Consider the following 18,153-nt stretch of genomic DNA (forward strand, 5'->3'; position numbering starts at 1 on the left):
GAGATGATTTCCAAAGTTCCTACCACACTCAACATTATCAAATGCTGTGAATGACAAGCGTTGGAGCTACTGTGAGTGGTTCAGTTTGGTTTGCACGCTGTTGAACGACTGGGTTGACTGGCTCTCTTTACTGGGTCTCTGGGTTTCTTTGGGGATGCAGACATAAACTTGGATGTGGAGCAGAACTTTCTGCAATCACAAGTTCTGGAACTCATGGTAGCAGACCAACAAGGGAGCCAGCTGTCCCACGCACTGCGTTTTATCTGTGCAACACATGTTTGCATAAAAAGTTTCAAAAACTTTAAAGTTGGAACTTGCTTTGTCTGTGACGTTTTGGGAACAAGAGCACTTTTATCGCCAAGTTTAGTATGGTCTTGAATTTTAGTGCTTCTTCAATTTGTATCCAAATTTGAGTCAGCTGGATTAGAGTTTGGTGGTGTTGGCAACACATGAATTTCTGGTTCGGAGGGAGACAGACTAATTAGAAGATGCAGAGTCATCAAATTGCTAACTGCACATGGTAGGGAGTTTTGTGTAAATAAATCAAAATCACATGAGCTGAATTTACTGAAAAATAAACTTTGAATTTAAAAACTAATGGAAAAAAAGTATTGCCAGAGTGACTTGTCTCTTTTCTTAAAACTCAAACATTTATAATATTATTTTCTGGACTGAGAAACCATGGTGGGGCTGGTCATTTCCAATTTGAAAGAAAAGAAATCCAAAAGGGCCAAGTGCTGGACAAGAACAAAATCTAAACTAAAACACAAAATTGTAGTTTAGGAGTCCATGCTTCTATTTGGTTATGAAAGCCATCACAGGTCCCTAAAGATCTGCACTTTCCCACTCATAATTAGGAGATATAATGTTAGGGCTGACACCATTCTGATGTTTGGAACTCTTTGTCTCCCTTTCCCTCCCCCTCTACCTCATCTCTCTTTTCAATCCTTTCTCTTGTAGCAAATTAGCTGTCGTCTTAAGTTTACTGTTTTTTTATTTTTTATAATTTTTTTTTCTGAGACTGAATATGCTCTGTGGACCAACAGCTTGACTGCCTCGGAGTCTTAGTTTGTGCATGGTCTCCATTTGAGAGCTTCCTTTTTATCTTTGCTTCTATTGCTAACTTGGTTTAGTGGTTTTTCTTTCCTAACCAAAAACATTCTGGCATCAATGGGAAAGGAAGCCCTTGGTCCTGTGAAGGCTTGATGACCAGTGTAGGAGAATGCTAGGGCAGTGAGGCAGGAGTGAGTGGGTAGATGGGGAGCACCCTCACAGAAGCAGGGGGAGGGAGGATGGGATGTGGGTTTGCAGAGGGGAAACCGGGAAAGGGGATAACATTTGAAATGAAAATAAATAAAATGTCCAAAAAAATACCCTGCTCCCAAAGTCCCCCCAAAATGAACAACAACAACATTCATCCAGGCGAAACACAGTGTCTAGCACCCCTTTCTACTAGGTGCTGGCATTAGTTTCCACAAATAGGTAGGGTTTGGAATCCTACTTGTGCTGACACCATATTCATTATATTGTAGAGAACGAAGAATGGCTATTCTACAAATAAGTAAATTACTTGGAGTAAATGCTATTGTTCCAAAGGTGTGTGTGTGAGTGTGAGACACAGGACTGAGGAAAGGGCATATAGGTCAGTAATAATACCTAACTCTACTTATATGACCCTCAAATTGTTTGATTAGTATACTTCTATACATTACCTAGCCTTCTGTTCTTTAGGTGAATTTCAGAAGTTTTGATTGTTGCTCACAGGACATGGTTTTGACTATCTTTGCAATTTCATCATTTTCTGTAAATATTGAGATGGTTTATATATTTATAAGGAGAAGAATAAAACTTTAAAAGGTATAGTTTATATGTCCATTGAATTTTAGTATATCAAAACTGTCATTCTTAGTTAAAACTAAAAAGAAATGAAAAAATTAAAAAAAACTGTATATACATGTTTGTGTTTGTTCACATGGGTGCAGTTGACTGTGGAGGCCAGAAGGGGGCGGTGGACTAAATGGAGGTGGAGTTAGAGGCAGTTGTGAGCTGCAGGACATGGGTGTTAGGAAACAAGCTTGGTTCCTCTGTAAAAGTGGTTTTTGCTCTTAACTGCTGAGTCTACCTCCCACCTATCTATTTCAATACTTTGCTCCAGTAAGATCCTCACAGGGTTAAATAAGGTTTTCTCTCTGAGACCTCAGAATTTGCTTCTGACTTAAATTTCTAGATCCATTTTCTGTCCACACTAAGGAAGTCTTCTTTTCATGAATTGCATGCTTGGCTCTTTGTTCTTTGGCTCAATACATTTTACTTGCACTTAGATTTGGGTTTTGTTACAAAAGACTTAGTTTTATTGTAAATAAAGCAAACAGTCTTTCTTTCTTCTAGGGAGTTTGATTCTTGACTGATTGTATATAGCACATAGAGGTAAATGTTTACTAACTAAACAGGGAATCCCCCTTTGTTAGGGTTTGCCTTACTGCTACATATCAAACCATTTCACCATGATCTTTAAACTGTTTTCCAACATATTTTTCTCAACCTTAACTGATTTTAATTTGATAACCTGACCATCAGAGCCAGTATTTCTCTGCCTTCTTCTGCTCTGCTCTGTGGCAGAGAAAGAGAAAGCTATCTTTTGTAGGTCTCATTGATAATTGACCTCTAGTCACTAGTCTTGCTAAATGCAGGTACTAAGGCTAAGTTGGAGAAACTGAGAAAGGGAAAATATAGGTTATCTTTTGTTTCACTTATCTTGCCTAGAACTCTGATCTCCAGGGCAGGGAGTCTGCTTTTGTAGGACAGTACCCCAGTCCACAGAGTCAACAACTTTCTAGACCTGGAGGTGCCGGTCACTTTGTGACTCACTGATTTCTGAATTACCTTTATTAAGCCCCTTGGGACCCATTGACATTCTAATTCTTCTTATACTTAGCAACAAGTTGTCCATATTAGATATGAATTTGTTAGAGTAAATTACTTGGAGTAAAGGCTGCTTTCCTAAAAGTGTGTGTGTGTGTGTGTGTGTGCGCGCACACGCACGCACGCATGTGTGAAAAAGAGAAAGAATGTCTTTTCTGTCTCTTTCTTCCTTATTTTTATGTAATAAAGAGAAGATATATTTGATTCTGTACCTCAATTTCTTGTGCTAAAAAATATTGAACATATTATTTTATTCTTGTGAGATTTATAGAAAACAATTCCTTTACTTGTAATATTTTGAGCCAGATATATTTTGAAACTTAGAAATTTTGACTTTATAAAGGTCATAGGACCAGGAATGTAGATCAGTGGTGGAGCGCTTGCCTCATATGTACAGAGCCGTCATATGGTACAGACAACCTATATTTATTATATAAATTACCATATGTCATACCATATGCAGCAATTTGTATTTATGCAATGTACCCTATATTGCACAGAACTCCAGTGGGATCTAGGGAATTAATCAAACAGCACTTTTTCTTTCAATTAGAAATTTTTTCAGACTTTGCTGTCAAGTGAATTTGGTTAGTTTTATTGCTTTTTAAGTTATAAAACTGTTGATTTTCAAAAGATTTTTTTGATCTTAAAATTATCAGTAATGGACTGTGAACGCAGAATGCAGAACATGTAGAACAATGGATGGCACATAGTTAGCACTAGATTTGTATCACTGAAAACATCTTCCAGCTTGGCACCCATCCATCATTTTCTATCCAACTTGATAAAACGTCTATTCAGGAAGAAGCGCCCCAGGCTTTTCAAGATTAAATAGCTCTAAATAATAGTACAAACCAACCTCCAATTTGTAAAGTTCAGAAATGCTGCCTGTCTTTTTCTACTAATTATTTCAATTCAAGAGAAATAGCAACAGCTATGGGGATCTGGAACAATCACTTGCTAAGTAGGTGAAATCTAGTCCTGTTTCTCAGGCAGAGAAGCATTAATGCGCTGACTGTCATTAAATACACCAGTCCATAATTGGGTAACACTGTGTGAGTTATCATCCTGTACTGTGTTTTTCCCCCTAGATAGCAATGTCTGAATCTGCAGGAGATCAGGACTCTTCTCAGCAGACCAATCAGTCTTAAGCAGCTACGTTAACGATCAGCAATTCTAAGAGTGTACTCAGCTTTGATGGATTCAATAAGCTACATTTGTCTTGGAAATCTGAGTCAAGGTAGAAACAGAATTGATATTTTTGTTATTAATATTTATGATAAAATGTAGAAAGATACCTCTCAACGATAAGGAGAGGAAATCGCTCATAAATTTAGAAATTGAAACTGCCTCTGTTAACATTGGATAAGATAGTACATCATGGATTTCCTTTCTAGCCATTTTTGGCTTGGGCCATCACTTTTCTTGCTGAGTAATTTTATTAAAGGCTTTGGAAGAGCTAAGAACATTTATCTGAACTCACTGCCTCCTCATGAGAATGCCAAAATTAAAATTCTATGAATGGAATCCATGTTTTGTTCTTTGCAAATTTTCTTTTCATTATTTTCTAAGGCTTTGTAGAAATATTTTTCTTGGTGCTGCTCATGGAGGCTTGTTCCCCATCTTTCCTGACACTAATTGTCCCAGAAGGCACTGATGCCTCTCATCTGAGTCATTTATCTCACCAGGGGGCTTAATTGATTGAGACAAAGCTCGCTAAATCTGAAGCACTTGGGTTTTGCTCTCCCAAACCAGCTATGCACTCCACTGTCAGAGCTACCGTGATCAGGGGCACAAAAGGCTGCTGTTGTCAAAAGCGAGCTTGGATCTCATTTCTATTTTACCACAAGCACACAGAGGCTGTCCTCCCCTCCCCCACTCCTAACACTCTGCCCCCTGACTCCTGTTGCTTACATTCTACCTCACACAGTTTCACACAAGTTTTGGGCAAAAATTATTTGCTCCTCTTTGAGCCTTTTCATAGTTTTGTAAGTCATTATTAATGACTCTAAGGACAATTTCTTTCTCTTCTGTGTCTGTCTAGCTTGTATCTGAGATTTCTACAAAATCTGACCTACTACTTGGGAAAATTTCATACCTAAAAGGTTCTTTTGTTTATACAATGCCTTGAGGTGTTAGATCCTCATTGTTGCGAGCCTCTTAACTTTTTTATTATTTAAACAATATCAAGTTTTCTTTTCATTTTATAGTACATATATTTATACCTACATATAACTATATAAATATCACTATGTATATTTGTTTTTTTTAAAGTTCAGTTTTTATTCTCGTGTGTGTATGAGTGTGTGTGTGTATGAGTGTGTGTGTATGAGTGTGTGTGTGTATGAGTGTATGTGTGTATGAGAGTGTGTGTGTGTATGAGTGTGTGTGTGTATGAGTGTGTGTGTGTGTGTGTCTGTCTGTCTGTCTGTGTATACCATCTGAGTGCAGGTACCTGCTAAGGAGAAAGAAGACCATCAGCGCCTCCTGGATCCAATACAGGCAGTGTGGGTTGGCAACCAAATTCAGGTCCTCTGCAAGAGCAGCAAGAACTCTTGACCAGTGAGCCATCTCTTCAGCACCAATAATAAATGTTTCTGTATGCTATTGTCTTGTATATATTGTACTGTGTGTCTACATACATTAGTCTAATTTGATCATCTAGAGCTTCCACAATAAAATACCATACAGTGTGTGGCTTCAAAATTTTCTCTTAGTTTGAGAGGCCAGTATGTTAGTATGGTTTGGGTAAGAACATTTCTTTTCCCAGCTGATCAATGGCTGGCACCACATTGTGCACATACTTATTTTTGAACATTCTGTCTCAGTTTAAGGCATTGTGCCAATATGTTTAGAGGATGATGACCATTCTGTCTTTTAAAATCCCAGAAGAATTAAATGTTTGGATAGATAAAGTATCCATTTCTTATTAAGTAAACAGAAAAAAAAAACAAAACAAAACATTCAAATACCAATTTAAGGCCACCAGAGGAAAGGCAGTGCATAAGAATGAGGCAGACCAAGGGAAACAGAAAAACTCCAAAGTTCCAAACATCACTTTGAACCAGTTTCAGTCTCTAAAATTCCCCATGGGGCATCTCCAAATGAGATAATGCTCATGTAGAAGAGTTTTGCAAAGGCACAAATCTTTGCACTGAGTTTTTATTGTTTGTATTGCTGACTTCTGTTATTTTGTTGTTCAGTGTGTTGGCCCAGATTCTCATCCCTCAGGGCTAGGAGACCAGATTAACAACAATCTCCAGAGAAAAGACCTCCAGGGACCCAGAGGATGGGGCAGAGAGGGCTGGCTGCTGTGGGGAGCTGGGAGGTTGTGCCTGTGAGTTCTTGTTGCTCCTGATTCCCACAGCCCATGGATAGGAAATCTGAACACATCCCACTGGATTAATCCAAACGCTTTTTTTTTAAGTCCCCCAGAGAGAAGCAGCTTGGAGATGGCTTGCTTGGGAAAACACATTAGTGGAGAGGGGAGCCTGCAGCCAGGGTGCAAGCCAGAGAAGAGCTGAACATCACCAATGTTTTCAGTCATCTGTTAGAGAAAGTGGAAGGAGATTTACCCAGGGAGAGGAAATTTATTATCTTGTTGAAAACTCCACACTAGTTGTATCCTATCTGGATGTTTTTCAGTGTTATATATTTCTGAACATTATTTAACTAACTAGGAATATAGGCACCAGAACCAGCAAATGCAGATGGAATCATGATTTTATGACTTACTTTGTGGTTTTGAGCAAGTTAATTTACATCTCTAGTCATGTTTGTTCACTTGTAAAGTGGCTACAATTAGTTTGTACTATTGATACAGCCAATATTACATAAAATAATAAAGGAGGGGAAGTCACTTAGTACAACACATTGCCCACAGCAAGCTCTCAATAAATATTAGCTGCTTCTAATTTCATGTGGCTACTCTCTTATTCTTGTCTGAGTTTGCACCCTAAAAATGTGACTATGTAAACTCCGTGCCTCAGCTTTCATCTTTAAAGGGGATATAATAACATATATCTCATAAGATTACTATAAAACTTAAATAAACTAATATCTGTAAATCCTTAAAATATACCTGGTCCACAAATAATATTATTATAAATATCCTACTAAAGTCAAAGAGAAATTTTCCTCTTTACCAATGATATGTCTTAGTTAGGGTTTCTATTGCTATTATTAGGACCATGACCAAAACTTACTTTGGGAGAAGAGGGTTTTCTCATCTTATAATTAGGCAATATTGCACCAGTGATGGAAGTCAGGGCAGGAATTCAAAGCAAGAACCTGAAGGCAGCAAATGAAGTACAAGCCAAAGGAGAATCCTGTTTACTGGTGTCTCCTTCTAGCTTGCTTTCTGCACTTTCTCATTCCACCTAAGACCACCTGCCTGTGGGCGGGGCTAACCCTACTGAGCTGGGCTTAGACACTTCAATAATTAATTAGGAAAATACAGCAAATCTTGTGATTGTGTTTTCTCCAGTAAGAGTCCCTTTTCGAAATGACTTTAGCTTATGTCACACAGACAGAAAACTGACCAACACAGTTTGCCCTTTGTCAATTTAACACACATACAGACCATAAAAATTTAAGCCATAAATTTTTCTTTATTGTTTGTTCCCAATATTACATATTATATATAATCTGAATATATAATATATAATATAATGTAACATATAATATAATATATATAAAATTATGTCAAATATATAACATGTAGTTATATATTTAAATAACTTCCATAATTATAATTTATATAATTAAAATTATAATATGTAATATAAAATGTCAATACAAAAATATAAAATACATTCTACCTTCAAAAAGTAGCATTCAAATGCTTTAAAGGTTTAAGTTGTTTAAAAGCTCAATGACTCTTTGAAGTTCAATGTCTCTCTAACATATCCAAAGTCCAATATTCCTAAGTTGTTTAACTGTAGGCTTCTTCAAAAAAAAATAAAACAAAAACAAAATTAAACCTTTTTTCCTTCAAGAGGGAAGAAACAGAACATAGCCATAGTCAAATCAAAGCAAACCAGAGTTCAACAGTGTCATGCTCAGTATCAGGTGTCTGGAAGTCACATCCTTTTGGGGTTCAACAGGCCAAGGCAGCTACCCTTCTCAGCTTTGCGATGCACAGAACACAGAGCTTCTCATCAGTGCAGACAAGATCAATACCACATCTCCTTCCATCATTCATGCTCACCCCATGGGACTGGCATCTCCAAACTGCTGGGGTTTCTGCTTCATCTGAAGCTTGCAATTTCACCAATATTTTATCTTGGGCTCACTCTAAGGGACTCTGACCCTACCACATGGTGCCATGCCTTAGCGTTTCTCCATGATCCCTTTGGTTCTGGGGTTTCTACTGTGCCTGAGGGTGCACCTTCACCATGATCTTTCCTGGATTCTCACAGTGCCAAGCATCAGCTGCTCCCCATGACCCCTTCACACCTTCAAAGCCAGTACCAACTTTGAGAACTCTTACTAGGTCAGTTATCAGTACAACTAACAGCTTTGGTCCTCTCTGTATGATGGCTTATGTATGCTGAACCTGAGGAAACACCTCTCAGAAGATTTTCACCATGATGGTGATCTTTTCTTTATCACAGCTGATTCTGTAGACCCAGCTGAGCAGTCTCAGTTGTTCCTGTAAAGCAAAGGTTTCACCCCAGTGATTTTGGTCTCTTGTTAATTACAGTCAATTGTTCCATCATAGCTGACCAGATTCACACATTCTTAATTTGAAATATCACACAAAAGACCTGGGTAGAGTCTTTGCTCCCCTATGAAGATTTCACAAGGTAGTCCTTCATTATGTGTACATTGTTCTCAGAATTATTTTCTTATAATATTCCAAAGAGCCAACTGACCTCTGAGAACTCAATAACTTTTCTAGTTTAAAGTTCCAAACTTCTTTCATAATCCTCCCAAAACCAAAATGGCCAGATCTGTCACAGCAATAACCTACTCTCTGGTACCAATTTCTCAGGGTTTCTATTAGACATAATAAAGACCAGGAAGAAAGGTACTGGGGGAGAAGGAAAGGGTTCGTTTCATTTTACAATTCTCAGATCACTATTAGTGAGGGAAGTTAGCATAGGAAAGGAGGCTAACTAAAGGCAGGAGGCTGGAGATAGTAACAGAAGCAAGAGCCGCCAGGGGAGCACTATATCCTGGAGTACTCCCTGGAATTTGCTCAAGTCACTTTTCATACCATCTAGGACTGCCTGCCCAGGACATAGTACCATCCCCAGTGAGCTGTGTTCTCGCACATCAATCACCAAACAAGAAAAGGTTCTAAAGATTTACCTACCGGCAAATCTTATTGTGGCATTTTCTCAGTTGAGAGTTCCTCTTTCAAGATTACTTTAGCTTAGTCAAGTTGATATAAAACTAATCATTCATATATTTAAATGGATCTTTAAAAATGTATATGAGTGTTTTGTCTGCATGTATGTACAGGCACCATGTGCACAGCCATTGCTTGTGGCTTTTAGAGGAGGACATCAGGTCCCTAGGATTCGCTGGAACTTGAGTTACAGCGAATTGTTAGCTACCATGAAGGTGCTGAAACCAAAGACTGGTCTTCTGTAAGAGAAACAAGTGCTCTTAACCACTAAGCCACCTCTCCAGCCCTACGGCTTCTGTTTAAAACAAACAAACAAACAAACAAAAACCTTCAAATACTACATTTGAATAAAATATTTGAGGTTTTCCATAAATATTAATCTCTATGTTAACATTACTACTGCTTATAAAGCTTGCTGGTAAACCTTGAGGCAATCAAAAGATTTGCCTCAGCACTATCTAAAATAATAACAAGAAAACAATTTGGGAAAATTGACTATCTATGCCGAAAACTGAATTATGTAAATTGATATAAAAACTTCAGGACAAAAAGTGACTCTATTATAGATTAGAAACTCTGCCTTACCCGTGTGAAGCAAGTATAGAACACTGATTGTCTGGAGTCTCCAGTTCCCTTCATGACCAAGTGGGTAGTGGTGGGCAGTGGGGCATTTTGCAGAGGTTGGCTAGGTAGACTTCTAAGGCAGGATGCCCTTTAATTATATCATTTGCTTTGAGAATCACATGAATCTGTGGTCCATCTCTTCCAGCCAAGAGAACTTGCGCTCATCTTTTGCTCAGGAAGGTGTAAAAAATTCAAAGATTTCCAGGTTTAATACTATTAGACAGCTTTGAACAAAGCTTAGGTTACCCAGCTTGGAGGGCTTGAAAATTTGGAATCAGAAAATTCGAGTTATAATTTTTTGGTGTGTGTGTGTGTATGCACCTGTGCGTTCCTGAGTGTATATATGTTTGCAAGTGTATGGACAAAGATATAGGATGTACATGTACATATGCACATTTGTGTGCATGTGTTCTGATGCTTCTCAAATATGTCTTCCAATTGCTCTTCACTTGATTTGTTGAGGATGGGTCTCTCACTGACTCCAGAGCTCATCGATGCTGCCTTTCTATCTATCTAGCTGGCCCTGGGGATGTACTGCCTGGCTTTTATATGGGTTCTGGGGTCTGAACTTCAGTTCTCATGATTGTGTGGCAATCCCCTTACCACTGAGGCATTTCCCTAGCCTCTCTATGGATGGTTTTATTGTTCCTGTGGAAGAGCAGCTAGCTGCTTTTGAATTGTAGCATCCAAACTTCTTTGATAATGGGAAGACACTTTTATGGCAGGCAGGAAATTATATGTGTACATACAGGAGTACGTATAATAGGACAGGATAAATAGGCATAGTATTAAATTGCCCTCTATATTCCTATCTCTATAGCCATAGATTAGTGTACTTCTCTGACCTCATTAGAGAAATGCAGTGGATTTAATGCAGAAACTCACAACAGACTGAAGGACTGAGAATAAGTATCAGTGCAGTGCACAGCAGCAGCAAATAGAACATCTGTCACATTTGCTATGCCAAGGCTTAGGAACCTGAGAAGAAACAGAGGGCAAAACATTATAAGAGGCAGGGATCATGATTTGAAAAACAAAAAAACAAAAAAACAAAAAACAATCAGTGTCTATGAACTTGAGAGACTAGCTTCACTCATGAACTCATAGCAGCTATGGTTGCCTGCACCTGACCAGTACAAGTTAATTCAGTCTAGCATGAAGTGGGAAGGGGTTTACAATCCAGATCCCTAACATAGGAGCAATTGGCAGTTAATGACTAATAGCTGAATGATTATCAGGTTTTTTCCCCTAAGGCTATGGTTCCTGGTAGGTATACCCTGTTCCAGTGGACAGCCCATGAACATAACTACATGGGAAGCACAGGTTGCACTTGGTGGATCATCTAAAGCAAGTTGTGGGTGAGAAAGGACATAGGAGTGAAGGATAGGACTGAGGGGTGAATATTATAAAAATAAATGGAATGAAATTCTCAAAGGATGAATGGAACTATAATAGCAAGGCCCCCAGTTGAGGGATGGGGCCACCCATTCATCTCCAAATTTTTAATCCAGAATTGCTCTTGTCTAAAGGAAATATGGGGACAAAGTGTGGAGGAGAGACTGAAGGAAAGGCCATTCAGAGACTGCCCCATCTGAGGATCCATCCCATGTACAGTCACCAAACCCAGACACTATTACTGATGCCAAGAACTGCTTGTTGACGTCTGTTATAGCTGTCTCCTGACAGCTCTGTTGTACCAGAGCCTGACAAATATAGAGGTGGATGCTCACAGCCAACAATTAGACTGAGCACAGGAACTCCAGTGGAAGAGTTAGGGAAAGGACTAAAGGAGCTGAAGGGGTTTGCAATCCCATAGGAAGAACAACAATATGAACCAACTAGACCACTACAGCTCCCGGGGACTAAACCACCAATCAAAGGATGGGACCCATGGCTCCAGCTGCATATGTAGCAGAGGATGGCCTTGTCTGGCATCAGTGGGTGTTGTACCTGTGAAGGCTTGATTACCTGCTGTACTGGCTAGTTTTGTGTCAACTTGACACAAGCTGGAGTTATCACAGAGAAGAGCTTCAGTTGAGGAAATGCCTCCATGAGATCCAGCTGTAAGACATTTTCTCAATTAGTGATCAAGGGGGAAGGACCCCTTGTGGGTGGTACCATCTCTGGGATGGTAGTCTTGGCTTCTATAAGAGAGCAGGCTGAGCAAGCCAGGGGATGCAAGCAAGCCAGTAAGTAACATCCCTCCATGGCCTCTGCACCAGCTCCTGCTTTCTGACCTGTTTGAGTTCCAGTCCTGACTTCCCTTGGTAATGAACAGCAGTTTGGAAGTGTGTGCGGAATAACAGATTGGGAAAGGAGCTTGTAGACTCTTAAGCATCACGTTGTTTACATCTCTGATCAGAGGTACACACAGGTTTGTAACTTTGGGGAAAAAAACTTTCAAGATCAACACTTGTGGGGCGAATGCAGCCAGAGGACCATGGAGAAGTCAAAATACCATTGGTAGTAACCAGCTTAACCTGGACCCCAAAGAGCTCTGCAGCAGCCAGGGCTCCAAACTGTGCCTGCTGTGCTAGTGTATTGCCTCAGTATCTACCAATTGGTCAAGGTCATTAATTTCAGATTCTTTTCAGCCACAGCAAGTCCCAGAGGGCCAGGTTGTCAGGAGTAGTGAGCACTGGAATGCATTCCTAGTGTAAGAGGGTATCTGAGCAGCACATCCTAGCTTCAGAGCACTGCTAGCAACACATTTGAGTTCATGAGTACATAGCCTATTCAAACCACATACTATTCCTGGAAGATTTAGTTATTTACACTTTCTGACTCTGTTTCTGTGTCTGTTTCTTTTTCCCCCCTCTCTCTTTTATATCATGTTACATCATATCATATCGTATCATATCATATCATATCATATCACATCACATCACATCATCGTGAATATCATTGAATGGCACAGAAGTAGGAGCTAAAGAACTGGGTTCTAATTTTTGCTCTGTTGTGTGCTAGACTCCTTTGTTCAATTTACATAATGCCTTGAGATTCCACTTTCCCTTTTCATGCTTTGACTGGCTCTTATTAGATGGTCTGTATGGCTGCTTTCAGTTCTACAGTTCTATCTCTACTTACTGCATTAGCTTTCCAGAAGCCAGCAATAACTGAAGCAAACATATTTGAATGCTTTTTAAGTAATGCTGGAGATAACTTTTTGCAAGCTTTAGTGGCTTTCTTAAGCTCTGTCAATAAATCTTGATGGGATACGTGAAAATTCACACAGCTCCAATATCACCCACATTCTTTGAAGAATGAAGCTGTCCCTTTTTTCCCTTGAGTGTCTTTGGTATACATAAAGTTTAGAATACTTGACACTTCTCATTCTTTCTGAGCACAACTCATGCATATGTTTTGTTTTAGAAATTGTTTGAGATAATTGCTTTCAAGGCATCATTGGTACACTTTGAGAAGACAGGGTGTTAATTAGAATAGATAATTTTGAGAAAAGAAAAAATGGAATGGGAGATAATACTCATAATTCTTATTGGAGAACTAAAACTGATTTTCATACTATAAAGCCTAAGGAAATAAACAAAAAAAGAGAACACACAATTAAATGATTTAAAATTAAACAATAACAACAAAAGAAGTGGAGGTATTGGTAGAATTTAAAATAACTGAATATGTACACAGTATTGTAAACTTTAATAAAATCTCACAACATATCTTAACAACAGAGTAAGAACTCTAAAATGGAGCCAAGTAAATACAGAAGTGTTTTAAGATTTATTTTGTTGAGCTGTGGCAAATGATTCAATAAGAACAGTGAATAACTCTATTGTCAGTCATGTCTGGCCTCACCTCTATGATTTCCCAAAGTAAGCCTGTGGTCGAAGCTGCTTGAACCATAAATAAATAACTAGACATACCTTCACTCTAGCTTCCATACCTGACTCTCGTTAAACCCTATCAGCAACTGTAGAGAGCCAAAGAGGCAATTTTAATAAATATTTCATTCCATGGGAGCCCATTTGCTGGTATTTCCAATAAATAAGTACATTTTCTCACTGCACGGACACTACAAGTAAAATTTCTCCAGCTTCCATTCCATGCTTTCCTGTCTTCTCTGAGGAGGTCAGTCGTTTTTGTTTTCCAGTGTACAACTTGATTATTTATTGGAGGAAAATGTTTTAAAGCAGGAAAAGAGGGGAAAAACCAACCAAATAATTTATTAAAGATTGTCTCTTGGCAGATTAATCTCTACCACTTGGCCTGGGTTCATTCCAGAGTGAGCAGAGTGGTCAAGCTTAAATCGTATGTCTGTAAGAAGTTGCATAAATAATCCAAAGTTCTGCAAATCTCTTTGCACTTGGCCATCTCCCTGACCTTCAAAGAAAATGTCAGAAAGGTAGTAAGGAAAAATATAGCCTAAGACTACTTAGTATTTTATAAGACTACTTATGGTATTTTCTAATAAATAACAAGTTTTTGCATCTTTTCATCCAAACACATTTATCAGTTGGGACACTCTAGGTAAGGAAGAAGAATTACAACTCCCATCCTCTGCCCTGAAGTAGTCTAGAATTACCATTAGAAAGGTTCTAAGTCACAGTTAGGAGTGAAATTCAGTCAAAGTCAGCTCTTACTTCATTTTCTTCTTATTACTATTATTATCTTCAACTAAGCTATGGATTAGTCCAGTTTTTAAATTGCCCCCAGAACTGAGAAGCCATGTGTAAAAGAGGCTTAAAGAGGCAGTTTCTGAACACTTCTAGTTCCCAGTTGCTTAATCTATGTCTGGGCCTTGGTTTACAGTTTTTGGAGCCCAAGAGCATTCTTACAAACCTTGTGCTGTCACTTCTTGCTGAACGATTTCAGTCTAAAACTCAAGTGTCATTCCCTCTTAATACTTTCTAGAAGTTTTGGCTGGTGGCAGTACCAATGCTTGAATTCCCCAGACCAGAAATTAAAATTTTCTTAAATCTTTGTTCTAATTTATTATAGTAAATGTTCTGTGTGCTTAATATATCTGCTGTCTTAGTTAGGGTTTCTATTGCTGTGAAGAGTCACCATGACTACGGCAACACTTAAAACGAAAAACATTTAATTGGAATGGATTACAGGTTCATAAGTTTAATTCATTATTATCAGGGTGGGAAGCATGGCAGCATCCAGGCAGACATGGTGCTGGGGAAGGAGACGAGAGTTCTACATCTAGACCTACAGGCAGCCGGAAGAAGGAGAGACTCTGGACCTGACTTGAGCATCGGAAACCTCAAAGCCACATCTACTTCAACAAGGCTACAGCTTCTCACAGTGCCACACCCTATGAGCCTAGGGACCCAGTTTTCATTCAAACCACCACATTTGCCAAGTCCATAGTTTATCACTTTTGATGAAAGAAGGAATGTTTTTTAGGAAAGAGGTCTAGATGTCTAATTCTGTAGCTCTGCTGATTAGACAGGGTCTAACAGTTACAGTTATTTTCAATTTTTAAGGTGAAGTATACTCATATCTGTTCACTGACCTTTTAGAAGTTTTGATAAGGAAAATGTTAGTGTAAAATTTAGTTGACCTCCTGGATATGTAGTAGAAATGGAAGTGATTAATTTACTAAATCTTTTCCCATCACTTCAAGAGATCAAGAGACAAAAAGAAGATGCAGTTATTCACTAGCATTACTGCTAAATGGCAATTCCAGCATGCATCTACTCATGGTTCAATGTATTCAGAATCTTTCAAGAGACCACAGAGAAGAAATTATTCACATCTTGTCAGGCAGTCCACATCTGCTGTGGGCTATGCCACCAGAGCATCATAGGTCTAAAAGTAGATTTAACATTCCCTAAGTTTAAACTCCTTTCCTGTGCCTCCTACTCTTAGTGACAAGCATTGCATCCATTCATCTCTCCAAGCTCACATCAAGGGTAGTTTTAACCTGCCCTGTTTATAAAGACACCAAACTCCTTGGGGTTGTCTCCTACATATTTTATGTCTATTCATTTCCTCCTCATCTGTATTATTACCTACCCCACTTCAGGGTCACACTATCCTATTCTTGCATTCTGCCATAGCTTCTTTAATCATCTACTCATCCTCTCCTCATTGATCCCCTTTCCTTTAGTTATGTCTCTATTCCAGGTCAAGGTTATTTTACTGAAATGCAAATCTCACTGCCTCATGACCTTGCCTTGAAAATACTGGCATAAGTATTTCCATAAGTCCTTTGGAGGGCTTAAATACAGTTTATGTGGTTTGTCCACTCTGAAACTACCACTGAAGTTTGATTCTTGCTATGAGATATTAAGAGAAGGGACCAGGAAATGTTAAGAGGTGATTAGCGCTCCTCCCAAAAGAATGGGTTAGTATACACATATGATTAACAGATTAAGGTGCTATTTTGGTAGTGGACCTTCTATAAAAGTAAAAAAGTCAAACATTAGTTTGCTTAGGCCTGAACTACCCTGGCATTTTGTCAGCAAGATGGCTATCACCAGATGTGGCCTCTTGACCTCACATCAGAACCATGAGCCAAAATAAACCTCTTTTCTTTATCATTTGCCCGGTGTCTGGAACTGTGCTAGCAGTGACAGAAAATGGATTAAAGCATTCCTATATGGTCAAATTTCTGCTAATGCCTATAGCTTTCCTCTCTCTCTCCCTGTTATATGTGAAAAGCTTATAAATTTGAGCAATTACTTCCAGTTTCAAGAATGTTCCTTGAGTGTACATTCATAACATCTTGTGGGCCTTCCTGGGTTACTTTATGTGAACTTGATAAACTTGATAGTTCTCAGTCAGTCTTTGGATTTCAGGATAGATGTTGGTTCTACTGACATTTTTTTCTCTGTTTGACCAAGTTCTGAGAGTGTTGTGTACTTCTGCCCTGTTGATGCTCAGTACATTGTTTGGTACTGCCCTCCACTCCCTCCCTATTTCCTTTATTAGTACTCTACAAAAACAGGGGTTATGTCTAGCTGGCTTAGTATTTGCCACTGTCCATAGGACATAGAAAACTCTCAAATGACATTGTTTATTTTCCCTGGAAAATAGTGATACAGTTAAATAATTATACTGGATATCAGCAATTCCACACCCCTATCCTATTCTCAATTGTGTGATATGGTTGTCTCTATTCTCTCTATAAAATGGAATACTAATATCTACCCTAAACTAAATCAATATTTGCTTAAAGATAAGAAGCATCATTCACACCCTATAAAATGCAGATTTCTCTGAAAATAAAAAGTATTAACACAGTGGCTATGCTGTTACAGTGTCATGTATGTTGAGTAATTTAGCACTATTTGAACTCTGCCACTAAAATTCTTATCAGATGATAAGCATATGGCTGTTTAAATGTGTGCAAAATTTTAGTAATGTAAAACACAAAAGAGTGGTTGGTTTAGGATGGTTTCAGGTGGATAGCTTGACTCAGCTTCCTGTGTTTTCTCATCTTCCTGTAAGCTAACTTGGGCTTGCTCACAGAGTGAGGGGAGGGGGAAGCAGGATTCTGAGAAACAGAAAGAATGACATCTTTCTTAAAGTCAAAGACTAGAACTGCCATGGTGAAGTTTCACTGCATTTTAGAAGATAAAGCAAGTCTAGTGTTCGCCTGTTTTAAATAAGTTTAAATAACTACCCGTGGTGGGGAAAGCTCTAAAGACATTAAGAGGTGTGGGTACTTGGAGGGTGATCATTGTGTCCATCCAACAGTTTTCCACACTCCATCAGCACTTTCTTTTAAGTATTTACTGTCACAAATCTAAGCATATTGCTTCTGAATCTAAGATCACTTACCAACTCCTCATTGTATGTAAAATAAAGCCTGTCTTCACAGCAAAGACCTCTGTGAAGTTCCCACACCGGCCTCATCTGCCAGGTCCTTTATGTGCTAGGAGTAGAGCATTCTCACACTTCCCAGGCTCCTGTTGTGTTAATTCTGTCCCCTGTACTTAATGTGTTCACTCTGTCTGGAGAACTGCTCCTTCTTGCCCCAACAATCTTACACATTCTAATAATAACAACAATCCTACTTACTATGTGCCAGGAACTAGCTGCTCTAAGCACTTTATATGGATATAGGTTTTCCTTATGAAGAAGGTACTATTTTCTTCTTGTCACAAATAAGGAAACTGGGGCACTGAGAAGTTGAGCAATTTGCTTAAAGTAACTCAGCTAGAAGTCTGGTTTCAGGCTGGAGATCTGGAGTTTGTGCCTTTATCCTCTAGAAACTCCCACCTTTGCGACCTAACTTAGTTTGCTCTATTCTCTTACACACCTTGACATTTAACATATTC

The sequence above is a fragment of the Mus musculus genome, chromosome 13 (genome assembly GCF_000001635.26).
Source record: "Mus musculus strain C57BL/6J chromosome 13, GRCm38.p6 C57BL/6J".
Classification (NCBI taxonomy): Eukaryota; Metazoa; Chordata; class Mammalia; order Rodentia; family Muridae; genus Mus; species Mus musculus.